The 12,317-nt window shown below is 44.2% G+C and overlaps 1 protein-coding gene across 2 annotated transcripts in view; it reads left to right on the top strand.

Annotated features, from left to right (window-relative positions):
- Positions 1–4,010: 4,010 nt before the first annotated feature.
- The window catches only part of MUL1 (mitochondrial E3 ubiquitin protein ligase 1), a 92,950-nt gene continuing 84,643 nt past the window's right edge, over positions 4,011–12,317 (top strand). Inside the window, exon 1 of one of the 2 annotated variants that reach the window (XM_069610373.1) lies at positions 4,011–4,176. The gene's annotated coding sequence lies outside the window, so the exon portion shown is untranslated. The remainder of the gene's footprint in view (positions 4,177–12,317) is intronic. The other variant, XM_069610374.1, reaches the window with a different exon arrangement.

The following is a 12,317-nucleotide window of genomic DNA, read 5'->3' as shown; positions in this document are numbered from 1 at the left end:
GAAGAAGGGAGGGGAAAACAGGGCAGTAATGATCTGAGTAAGTGCAGCCAGGGCAGTGCGGCTCTGGGTAGTGCAAGGAGAACAAGGGACTTCAGGGTTACAGTTTCAGCCCCTAATTGCATGGTAGGCCCGGAGGCAGTGCCAGGGTGACTGATCAATAAAGAGCCTGGATTCAGTGAGGCTCTGAGGGTAGCCAAGCAACCTGTCGGTACAGCAGGCAGGTAGGTCAGCAGGGGAGGGAGAGAGATAAAGCAGAGGAGAAGAGGAACATTTTTAGCTGCTTCTGGAACTTCAGATGGTCCACTGAAGTTTGAGAGGGGCAGGGAGGCCATTCCAGAGGGAGACTCCTGCAGAGGAGAGAGATATATACCTCCCACTCTCTGCTGTAGAAGCGTCTAACCCTTAGAGAGTTGGAGGTAGCCTGGGAAGGGCTCGAGAAGGAAGGTATTTTGGAAGAGAGTGTTGGATGTAGTGTGGGCCGGCCCCAGAAAGCCTTGTGGACAATGCAAAGAGTCTTGAACTTGAAGCTTACAGCCACCGGGTGCCAGTGGAAAGATTTCAGTGCTGGAGAGATACGATCCCTAGACTCGAGGACAAGGATAAGTCACACAGTCCTATTCTGGATTAGTTGAGGATGGCGGAGAGTAGAGGAAGGCAGATTGAGAATGAGGCTGTTGCAGTAACCCAACCTAGAAAGAAACAGGGCTCTGGAGACAGTGAGCTTATGGTGGCAAAGTGAGAAAGGGAAGAGTCCCTTTGAAGAGGAGCAGCTGGTAGTGGGACTTCTTGGCGACGTCCGAGATGTGAGGAGAGAAAGAGAGAGTGGAGTTGAAGATGACACCAAGGTTTTTTGCCTCACAAGAAGGCCAAGGAAGAGGCCCAAGGTGGGTGGGCCAGAGTGAGAGAGGGAAAGCAGGGGCGGGGGTCCCAATCCAATAAGAAGGATCTCCATCTTAATGGCATTAAGACAGAGATCGCTGGAGGCGCACCAATCCTGAATCACGGATAGACAGTCAGAAATGAGCGAGAGAGGAGAGGAGCATGAATAAAAGCAGAGTGTCATCCACATAACACTGAAAGTTAGAGGAGAAGGTAGAGATAAGGTGTGCCAAAGGGAGGTTGAAAAACCAGGGTGAGAGGATATAGCCCTGGGGAACGCCACAGGTAGAGAGAGAGAGGTGGCAGAGAGAAAAGGACCAAGTTGGACCTGGGAGGGGCAGTGCAAGAGGAAAGAGGTCAGCCACTCCAGGGCCTGATCCATGATGCCCATGGTCTCATGTAGTCGATTGATCAGGATGGCGTGGTTTACTGTGTCGAAAGTAGAGGAAAGATCAAGGAGGATTAGGACAGAAGGAATTCTGGAATCAAGGTTACGGAGCAGATCTTCACGGGGGTCCAGGAGAGCATCTTACGTGCCTCTGGCAGCTCTGAAGCCAAACTGATGGTCATGGAGACAACCAACAGATTCAGTGTGGAGAGTAAACTGGGTGATGGCCAGCTTTTCCGAGAGTTTGCCCAGGAAAGGGGTGATGAAGATTGGCCGATAGTTTGCTGGGCAGGTAGGATCGGCAGACGGCTTCTTGAGGAGTGGATGCACAAGGGAGTGCTTAAGGGGAGAGGGGAATGTTTCAGTGGCGAAAGAGTGATTACAGAAATCGGCCAAGGCTGGAGCGAGGGTGTCAATATGGTTCTGGAGGAGCAGAGGAGCACCTGTTTGAACAACACTTTCATAGATCAGACTTGTCTAGAAAGCTTGTTAGGTGTTGTCAGAGAGAAAGAGGAGAAAGGAGCAGGAGAAGTAGAGATGGCCAAAGGGGGCCGAGAGAGGAAGAGGGAGAGGAAGAGGAGATAGAGGACAGGATGTCCTAAGTTTTAGCAGAGAAGTGAGAGGCCAGAGCCATACAGAGGGTCTGGGAGGGTACAGGAGAGGTAGAGACCGCAACATGATTGAGAAGTTCCTTGCAGATTTTAAAGAGTTCGGACATGTAGTTAGAGGCCGCAGAGACCCAGGCTTGAATGTGTGCTCTCTTCTTGATGAGTGTTATTGCTTCGACTGGTCTTTTGGTGCAACCAGTCTAGGTATGTCTAAATGTGGCATGGCATGCTTTACTGTAATGTTATTGCGTTTCTACACTGGTCTACATTGTGCAGCCAGTGGGACATGTTTTCAATGTGTCACAGCATTTTTAATAGCAAAGCATTAATTTTCCTGTGCCCTGTAGATGACTTGCATGTATTGTATTGGTGTTACCCTACAAAACAATTGCAAACACTCTGGCTTTTTAGCCACTTTTTCTCAGAATGTGTGCTGTAAATTGCATTAAAACACATATTTATATCTTTCTCCTAGTACAGTGTGCGCATACCCCTTCAGCAGTGTGCTTGTGTGTATTGTGTAAGCGTGATAATCTGGGCCAGCTCAGAGTGTTGAAGGACCCATGATTTGTTGATGAGTTGTGGGGGGACCCCCTCAGCATGACTCGCAGGGGGGCTCCCACTTTTGTGTTACACCACTGGACCCGGACATCAAGAGAGCCCTATGTCTCACCCACCAGAAGAGATGAGTGGGAGAAGAGACAATTCAAGCTGCTATGCCCTGTATGAAACCATGCATGAGTACAGCAGGTTGTTTATTTTACTTTAACAAGACCACCTCTAGGCGCTCACAATGTTAGCTGTAAGTGTGATAACATTGTTTGATGAAGTGGGGAAGCCAGCATTGATCCGAGATTTCCTGGGGCCAGACTATGCAATTTGCGAGCAGATTACATATCCTATGTCATTGTTTGTTTAAACAATAGTGCAATGCAAGTGCAATGCTTTCTCCTTGGTTGTCATTCAATGACTAATCGCTTAACCATTGTTCAACAAAACACATGGTAAATCAAACTAGCAGCAAAAGAAATCTTTATGGAAACATGTTGGACAAAATAAGTATTATGCACTCTGGATGGCACAGAAAACATAACAGTGAAAGAACACATATGTGCAATATCTTAACCCCCACTCACATAAAGTAGAATACCTCACAAGTGTATAGATACACAAAACATATCCATGCATAACTCACAAGCTTTTTTCACTGTAAAGAAAACAGAATCTTTGTTAGGGGGTTTCCTTTAGCAATGCGTGTTGTAAATGCAAATAATGTGTTCCAAGTGGATAGCTCATGGGCTAGGCACTCACCTCTGACAAAGGGGCAACTCTGCCTTTTTTCCAAACCGCCATGGTGTGGTCAATAAACGAAGTACCATTAAAATGGGTAATAATACAGTGATAAAGAATGGGAGGAATTCAGTTGAAATGTACACAACTTATTTCAATGTGTCATTTTGATTCAGCGACCCTTGGTTTGACCACCAAGGACACACCCATTCAGCCCTCAGAAAGCCTTTATTAGTTTGGGATATTAGGTGGCACAGCTGCCCATAAGGCAACACTATCGCATTAAGTTACAGTTAGAGAGAAATGGCACATGAGTGATAAAAAGCTTGAAGGTGGTGTTTGGTTATTTGCCCACCTATTGACTGTCCATGGCCATGCTAATCCACATGCCCATTCCCATCCAGTTCCTTCCCCTCCATTCCCAAAACACCTCATCATGGGAACGTTTTCACCACACTTCATTCAACCCTTACCATAAAAAGTTGAGCTCCAGTGCTTGCCAGTGTTTTTTTTCAAATCAGACTTCTGAGAGTGAAATACTTAATCGGAGTTCAGGGTGCAAAAATGTGTCTAAAGCAGTAGGTCTGCCTTCAGCCACACGATTGATAATCACTGAAGTCCTGTTAAAACAAAGTCAACAGTTTTGGCATGTGTATAAGTATTAGACATTTGACAGGTACTCCCATTATTGTGCACCTGCTACCATCAACGACCAGCTAATACCACTACACCAGTGCCTGGAAATTGGCTTTCTAATGCCTACATAAAAGCCCAAGCAATTGGCATTGCCAATTCTTGTTGTACACCGCCTGCCTCTCTTGCTTGGCTGATCTTCTATCACAGACACGCAGTTTTTCTCTTTCCAAGATGGCCGCTCAGAGTGCTAGTCACCTCTCTGCCTTAACGTTGCAGTGCCAATTACGTCACCGGTGCCTTCCTGGACTTGCAGTAAAAGCAGATTCAAGGACCAGGAACTAGCCGATTGGATTGGAAGCAGGGAAGAGGTGCTTGGTAAGAATTTCTATAGCGCAGTTACACTGCGGGACAGGAACACGGTGAAAGAAATAAAGAACGTATGACAGAGAGGGGGCAGGGCACAAGCCGAGAGTGAACCGACCCCATTCCCCCTTCCAACTATTTGTAGAAATGGAGGGGGCTAGCTGCGTGATAAAGGGACCGTGTGATTCGGAGTTGTCAGCACTGCATTCTCGGCTGATACTACGTATTTGTCCACTTGTTTTAAATAGTTTGTTAGTTGTGTACTATTAGTTCTCAAAGCTAAACTCCCACACTATACACAATTGGCTGCTCAATGTTTACCTGCATTAAAAACGTGAATACACTGTTTAAAGTTGTCTTTTCCTTTTCTAAGATTATTGCGTGTTTGAATGTTAACACACTATTTGTCCTGCTGCCCTGCATATTTATTCTCATACATCATAGAAAGCGTTACACCGTGGACAGAGATTACTAAATGTCACACGTGCTCATTTGGAGTGTGTTTTCGTATTTGTAATGTTTCAGTGGAGTTTGCTCTCGAGTTATCCATTCAACTAATACAGGTTATATCGCCCACACTACTTTGTATTTTGGTACTTGCAGTCCTGTTTTTATAAAGGAAAATAACTATAAGTACATTCTGTTGCAGCTTCTGTGTATGTTTTTGTATTTTTATTTTTAATTACTGAAGATCAAGGAGTGAAAATAGTACTATCACTTTGTCAAGGTTACTAGGTCTATTATTGGAGTTAAGAATGTAATGCTCAGCTGATAACGTCCTTTAAATTGCTGCTGTGTACCAGAAGAGAAAACCCGTTCTGCTGCCAAACAAATCGGTTTAACCCCAGGGGAGAGATCAACGCCCATGATCTGAAATTGCGTTTCGTTGCTGTCAATTCATTTTCTGTGGTGTCACACTATTGCTATGCTAATTAGTCCTGCTCACCTATTTTTGTTTGTTAATGCGTGTACCCTAATAGGGTAGAAAATGTCTCTGGTGGGGACACCATATATGTGGAGTGTACTGATGATTGAGGGTGCTGCGTAAGGGAGTACTACAATCAGTACACCAGGAGAGAAGTGGTCCCAGCAAAAGATAGGGTCAGGGCACAAGCCCTAAAAAACACATGGGGGGCTAATTAGCATATGCAATGAGCCGAAGGAAGTAATTCCCTGCCGCTCGGGATTAATTCAATTGGTTGGTGCTAAAATGTTCCCGTTTATGCCACACATTCGTAATCTGCATGGAAAGTAACTGCCAAGGGTGGATGCAGAATTTCCTAATGCCTGAGTAATGTTCGCAAACTTTGTTCACCTACATCAGTCAATGATCGTTCATGCCAATTTAAATGTTCATGCAGCTCCTTGATGTTCTGCGCATCCTAGCTTTTAGGCCCTCTCTTTTTAAATGCTTGTCATGCGTTTGTTGTGATATTTTCCATTTCTAAACGTAAGTGCAAGACAAGGGACCTCTTTGATATCTATGTCAACTAACTCTCGTGCTGAAGGATTGGGTTAGTGAAGTATCCACGGAGGCAAGTGGATGTATTCAAGTAATCTTTATTTCATTTCATCGAGCCTGCGCCCCACACTGCGACCGCCTCCATTCAGCTCTCAATCATTCTCCCAACCATCCAGAACACACGGCACTTCCAACACAAACATTATGAGGCGGGCGCAGGCGGGGAGCCAAGGTTCCAACAAGGTTCCACAATGAATACTACATCATCCCCCCCTTTGAACATATGTACAAAAAATAAATTTTAACAGCAAATGCAAAATTACAAATTTATAGAATACTCTGAATAAAAGATCCCCAAACATGTGTGATAAAACAAATCTGAAACATATCCTAAAATAACACCTAAAGTTAACTTGTCATGACATAATCTCTGGACCAACATGGTGCTCTTCTTTCTCTTGAACTGTGTACAACGTTTTGTCTAGGAGCATCATTTCTTTGTTGCATGTCTACTTCCGCGTTTTGTCTGACTAAAACTCTATTGACATTCTCCACACCATACTGAATATACTCCTCTCCAAACAAATCAGTCACTCTTCCTTCTTTACCAGATTGTCTAATTCTCTCATGTTTACCTTCCCACCTCCATTTACTGACCCTATCCAAATTCCATACTGCTCCGCCAGCAACTCTAACAGCTCTCCTGAACACTTGTATAACCTTGACCGGTCTGCTGTACTTAGAGTCCCCCTTCCTCACATTATGTCCAATCTTAATTCGCACGTAATCTCCTGGCAAGATTCTCAACTTGTGCTCTTCCGGAGATACTCCACGCTTATTCTGATCAACCAAACTTTGTTTTCCACCATGTAAAGCTCTCCTACATTTAACCCATTCTGGATTGAGCAAAGTGTTGGGAGCTCTTCCCCTCATTAATTCGAACGGAGAAACATTCATTCCCCTTTTGACAGACATCCTACTACTCCACACCCTCTCCTTGAGAACCTCGTCCACCGACCAATTATTACTCAAAGCCAACTCCACAGCTTCTACTATCACGCGGTTATATCTCTCCACTAATCCATTTGTTTGAGGATGATGTAAAGCTGAAAACCTCCACTCAATCCCTGATCTCTTGGCAAACTCTCTCATCTCTCTACACTTGAATTGAACTGCATTGTCACTCATTATTATTTTGGGAAATCCTTCCCTCCTGCAAATTTGCATTATGAATTTCATAATCTCATGACTATTAATTCTACTCACTGCTTTGACTTCAAGCCACCCTGAATAGTAATCCACCAAAACAATTAAAAATGTCTTCTCGCCAATCAACTTTACATATGGCCCAACTATGTCAAATCCTACCATTTCCCATGGTGCTTCACCCTTACAAATATTGATGGGCTTTGACTTGACAACTTTGCAACTCTTATCACTGTTTTGACACGGCCAGCAATTCCTAATCACTCTCTCTATCATTAGATCCATACCTGGCCACCAGTATTTCAACCTCACATTGTTCTTCGTGCCCGTAATGCCAGGATGACCCTGGTGTGCTTTTTCAATACGTTCACCACATAACTTTCGCAGGGGAATCAATTTATCTCCTCTGACTAAAAATCCATCTTCTATTGACAATTCATCCCTTACCTCCCAGAATCTCAAACAAGTTTCGACAACTGCCTTCTTTTCAGGCCTTCCAGATTTCGTGTATTCACAGATTTGTTGTAGTTCATTGTCTTTGCCCAACTCCTCGATCCAAGCATCCTTGGACGTAACTTCAAATACAACAGCTACCATTTCATCATCTACCTCCCCAGCTGTCTGTCTATTTCCCAAAGGCAATCTCGATAGAAAATCAGCTACAACATTCCTTTTTCCAGGCACATATTTCACTACAAAATTATAATCTTGTAGTTTAAGACTAAGTCTTGCCAATCACGGTGAGGCTTTGCACATTCCTTTTACTGTGAGAACGTCAATCAAAGGTTTATGGTCCGTCTGAATCACAAATTTGGTTCCCCATAAATATTTTCTGAAATAATTCACCGCCCAAGAACAAGCCAATAACTCTCTTTCAATCACCGAATATCTACTCTCGGTGTCTGAAATGGCTCTTGAGGCATGACTGATTACCTTCTCATTAACATTTTCATCTATTTGTGATAAAACTGCCCCTAATCCACTACCACTGGCATCCACTGTGATGTTAGTCATTCTACCAAACTCGAATCCTCCTAATTCCAAGGAGTTACACATTTCTGTTTTTATACAACCTACCGCCTCATCACAGTCATCACTCCATACAAACTTAGCATTTTTCTCAAAGGTTGTGTGACACTCGCAAAATTCCTAACGAACCTGTTGTAATACTCACAAAGCCCCAAAAATTATCTCAACTCATCCTTGTTTTTTGGATTAGGTGCTTTCTTAATTGCTTCCATTGCATCTCTTTTGGGTTTGTACCCTTTTCCATTTACAGTATGTCCTAAATATTCTACTTCACTTACTCCAAATTTACACTTGCTCTGCTCAATTTTCAACCCAACATCCTCTAATCTCTTCAACACTTCTTTCAGCCTTTTATCATGTTCCTCCACTCCTTTCTCAAACACAATAATATCATCTTGATATACAAAAGTCCCATTTAGACCTTTTAGAACACACACCATGACCCTTTGAAATACCGCTGCCGCAGATGCTAATCCAAATGGCATACGTTTATATCTATACAGACCATGTGGAGTAATAAAAGCTGTGATAGCTCTACAATCATCATTAAGTGAAGATCTGGTGATAAGCTTTTGACAGATCCAATGTAGAAAACACATCAGCATTTCCAATACAATTCAACATTTCAGATATAATGGGAAGACGAAAAGAATCAGTTACGACGTTCTTGTTGATATCCCTCAAATCCACACAAATCCTGAGTTTGCCATTTTTCTTTAGTGCAATGATGATGGGGCTCACCGACTCAGAAGACTCCATTTTTGTCTATAACACCTTCAGACTCCAACAATGTCACTTCTTGCTCGACTTTGTTAGCAATGGCAAATGGAACTGGCCTAGACTTCGTGTGTCTAACCGGTACAGCTCTCTTCTTGAGTCGAGTCCTGTGCGCAAAATCCTTTAATAAGCCCAAATCCAACTTAATTTCGTTTGTCTCTACTAACACATCCTTTCTTTGTTGTTGACTACTATTAACCAGCAGGATTTGTTCATCAGTACATGGATCCAACCTGATTCTCAAGCCAGCTTGGTCTCTCCATCCTATAACGTTCACACCTTTTCCTGCCATGTAGACTTTGACCTGAGCCCGTCTGTCCTTAAATTGAATGATACCAGAAAACCATCCAATCATTTTGACACTTCAAATCCACCAGGATTTCTTATGTCTGGTGAATTCAATTCACTTTTGAGACCACTTGTTATTAAACTTCGCCATGTTTTCTTAGTAATAATTGTCCACGGTGAACAACTATCCACCTTCACTGTAAGTTTCCAATTATCTAGAACCACCTCGCAACTCGGGCATTTAAATTCTCCTTCCGGGGGGTTCATGTATGAAAAACACCCTTTCCTCTTCTGATTCCTCTTCTTCATCCAGGATGACTGAGACTTACTTCTTCTTTCTACATACAACTGCAAAATGGCCCTTTATGCCACAGTTTCCTTATTTCTGTCCTAGTGCTGGACATTGTTTTGCATTTGCATAGTGTCCAATTCTGCCACAATTATAACGCCAGTTTCCTTCTCTTGGCTGGGCATTTTGAAATCTCTGATCATATTGTATTCGAGGTTCACTCTTCGACTAATTTCTTCCCCTACTTGAACTTCCTCTATATTCAAAACATTTTGCTTTGCTGCCTTTACCCGGAGCGGTCTCACCCTTGTCTTTAGGTCGCAGTGCATTAACTTGACTTTGTTCCTCTTGTTCTTGTGTTATCTTGGTAGTTTGTCGTTGCATACTCTGAATGGCCTCTTCTTTTTTGTCTTTCATCTTCTTGGAGCACAATTGACTATGCTCCACCCGTTTAGCAATGGCTATAGTCTCAGGCAGTGCAGGATTGCCAACCATCCATAACCTGTCTTGAACTATATTGTCTCTTGAGTGAATAATTATTTGGTCTCGTATCAATTCATCAAGAGTGATGCCATTACCAAATTAACAGGTTTGTGACAGGACCCTCAATGCCGAAACATATTCTTCAATAGTCTCATTTTCTTTTTGCACTCTGGTGTAAAATGTATATCTATTTATAGCTACATTAGTTTCCGGAGCATAGTACTTGTCCAATTGTCTTATAGCCCTGTCATGCTCATCAGCATAGCCTGCCTCATCTCTCGTAAACTCTGGAAGTTCTCTAAACTTCCTTTGACCTTCTAATCCAAGGGCATGTAACAGAAGCAGTTTCTTCTTCCGGGATGTGAGTTCTTCCTGATCTACAGCTTGGATGTAATTCAACCAGAATTCTTTCCACTCCGCCCAGACAACTGCTAGTTGACCTGGAGTCGGCAGAAAATTCACTGGAGGCTGAATACTTATGCCTTGCATTTTTGCACCTTTGTACTTTTTCTTTTGTAACAGTCAAAACCTGGAGTCGGTTTCAGAAAGAATTCAAATTTTCTATGACCTTCTCCTGTGGTCCAAAGGTTATTGAAATGTCTGGACACGGGCTTATTAAAGCGTATATGTGGGCTCCAATGGTCAATTCCAATGTGAAGAAAAGAAAGAGAGAAGAATTTTTTTTTCTCTTAAAATACTGGGACGAGGATGCCGATGCCCAATCTTCACCCTCCCCAGACTTCCTGGTCACATGTGCGATCACGTGACCGCGGGCTATTGGAGGGTCCTTTTCTTTAAACACGCGATGTTATGCGTATTGGGAAGCGCGTATACTTGGGTGCTGGGAAGCGATCCTTTCCCGAACTCATCAGTAAATCTGCTGCATAAAAGGAGCCGCTCGTAACTTCCCGGCACCTCTTGTAGGCCTCTCTGTAGTCAGCACGAACAACGCAGGCTGCGTTGGTTCGGAGCTCCAGCTCTCCCTCAATCACCCAACGTGGGCTTGCAGGAAGCCGGATCCTCGTCGCCAAGTGAAGTATCCACGGAGGCAAGTGGATGTATTCAAGTAATCTTTATTTCATTTCATCGAGCCGGCGCCCCGCACTGCGACCGCCTCCATTCAGCTCTCAATCATTCTCCCAACCATCCAGAACACATGGCACTTCCAACACAAACATTCTGAGGCGGACGCAGGCGGGGAGCCAAAGTTCCAACAAGGTTCCACAATGAATACTACAGTTAGGAGAGGGAAATGGAGCACTGGAGTGAAAAGGGAAACCGAAAGAGAACAGTGCAAGGACGTTGTCCTGCTAGTGTACAGGAAGATGTGGATTTCAGTAGGCATAACGGAGATGGCAGGGTACGAGAAAGCGGTGGCATGGGATCAAGAGGGATACATACACATTTTTTTGTGCTCTTGCTGTCAAGCAGGTCGTCTCACTTGCCCCGTGTACCTGGTATTTTTCGCGTATCCACGATGGCAGAGCTCTGTTTTCTCTTGGACGCTTAGTGTGGTGTGGAGAACCGCTCCCCCACAGAGCTGGAAAAGCAACCCCTGGCTAGACACAGAGTGGGTTCCCTGCATCAAGGTGTTCAGTACCCCTCTGTTGGCATGATCCAGAGACATTGGGAGCACTGAAGAGGAGGTGCCGGTGGAAGGCTGAGTGGAAATTCCAGGGCTGGGCTGTGTTAAGGGTTTGCATGAGCACTCATGGAGCCCCTGGTGTAGGCCCCCGCCCTACCTTGAATAGCGATATATGTCCTCTGGTTCTTCAAAGACTCTGTGATAGTGTTGGTATTGCTTGGCAACTATTGATGAGTTGTGCTGGTGCCTGGTCATGTAAGGGAGTGTATGTGGCACAAGAGCTGGGTCCTGTACTCCATTCTGAAGTACACAAATCGGAACCGAAAATCAAGGTGCAGGTTGCCCAGTTGATAACTGGGTTGTGACATGTCAACCAGGGTAAGCCCAACATGACAGGAAAGGAGGGTGTGTGAATGATTTCAAAGGCCAGTGTCTCGCGATGCGGGTTGACATGTTCTTCCAAGGGTGTTGTGTACTGAGTAATGGGTCCTGGTGCCAATGATGTTCCGTCTATCACTGCCATTTGTACAGACTTATCTTTAGGCCGTAATGGGATTGTATGCTTGTTGGCGAATACCATAGGCACGTAATTCCCTGAAGCGCTGCATTCCACCAACTCGACTGTGATTGGTGCTTCTTGTTCCTGTCCCCATCATAAGGTGCTCTGTACCACAGACAGAATGGCTGGCTGCATGGGTACTTCCTCTGAACTGGGCAAAAATGGAAGTGCTTGTGGAGAACACAGGCTTGCAGCCTTCTGCTCCATCGTGCCTGTCAGTTTGCCCTGGCTTTGGCAGACTTGTGGACAAAAAGCCAGATAATGTTCTGCAGTAACGCAATAGAGACGTAGGTAGTTTTGTCTATGTGTTGACTTTTCTGTTTCATAGAGCAAGCCCCAAATCGTTCCCAGTTGCATTGGTTCAGGATTACTGTCGGTACAGCTGGTGGGAATTGCTATTGGCATTGACCTTGGGTTTAGTAGTATTGTTTCGTGGGGCTGTCATTCTCCCTGGCATTCAGCTAATCTGTGATGC

The sequence above is a fragment of the Ambystoma mexicanum genome, chromosome 8 (assembly GCF_040938575.1).
Source record: "Ambystoma mexicanum isolate Mex_15411 chromosome 8, UKY_AmexF1_1, whole genome shotgun sequence".
NCBI lineage: Eukaryota > Metazoa > Chordata > Amphibia > Caudata > Ambystomatidae > Ambystoma > Ambystoma mexicanum.
This window is presented reverse-complemented; position numbering and strand designations above follow the sequence as displayed.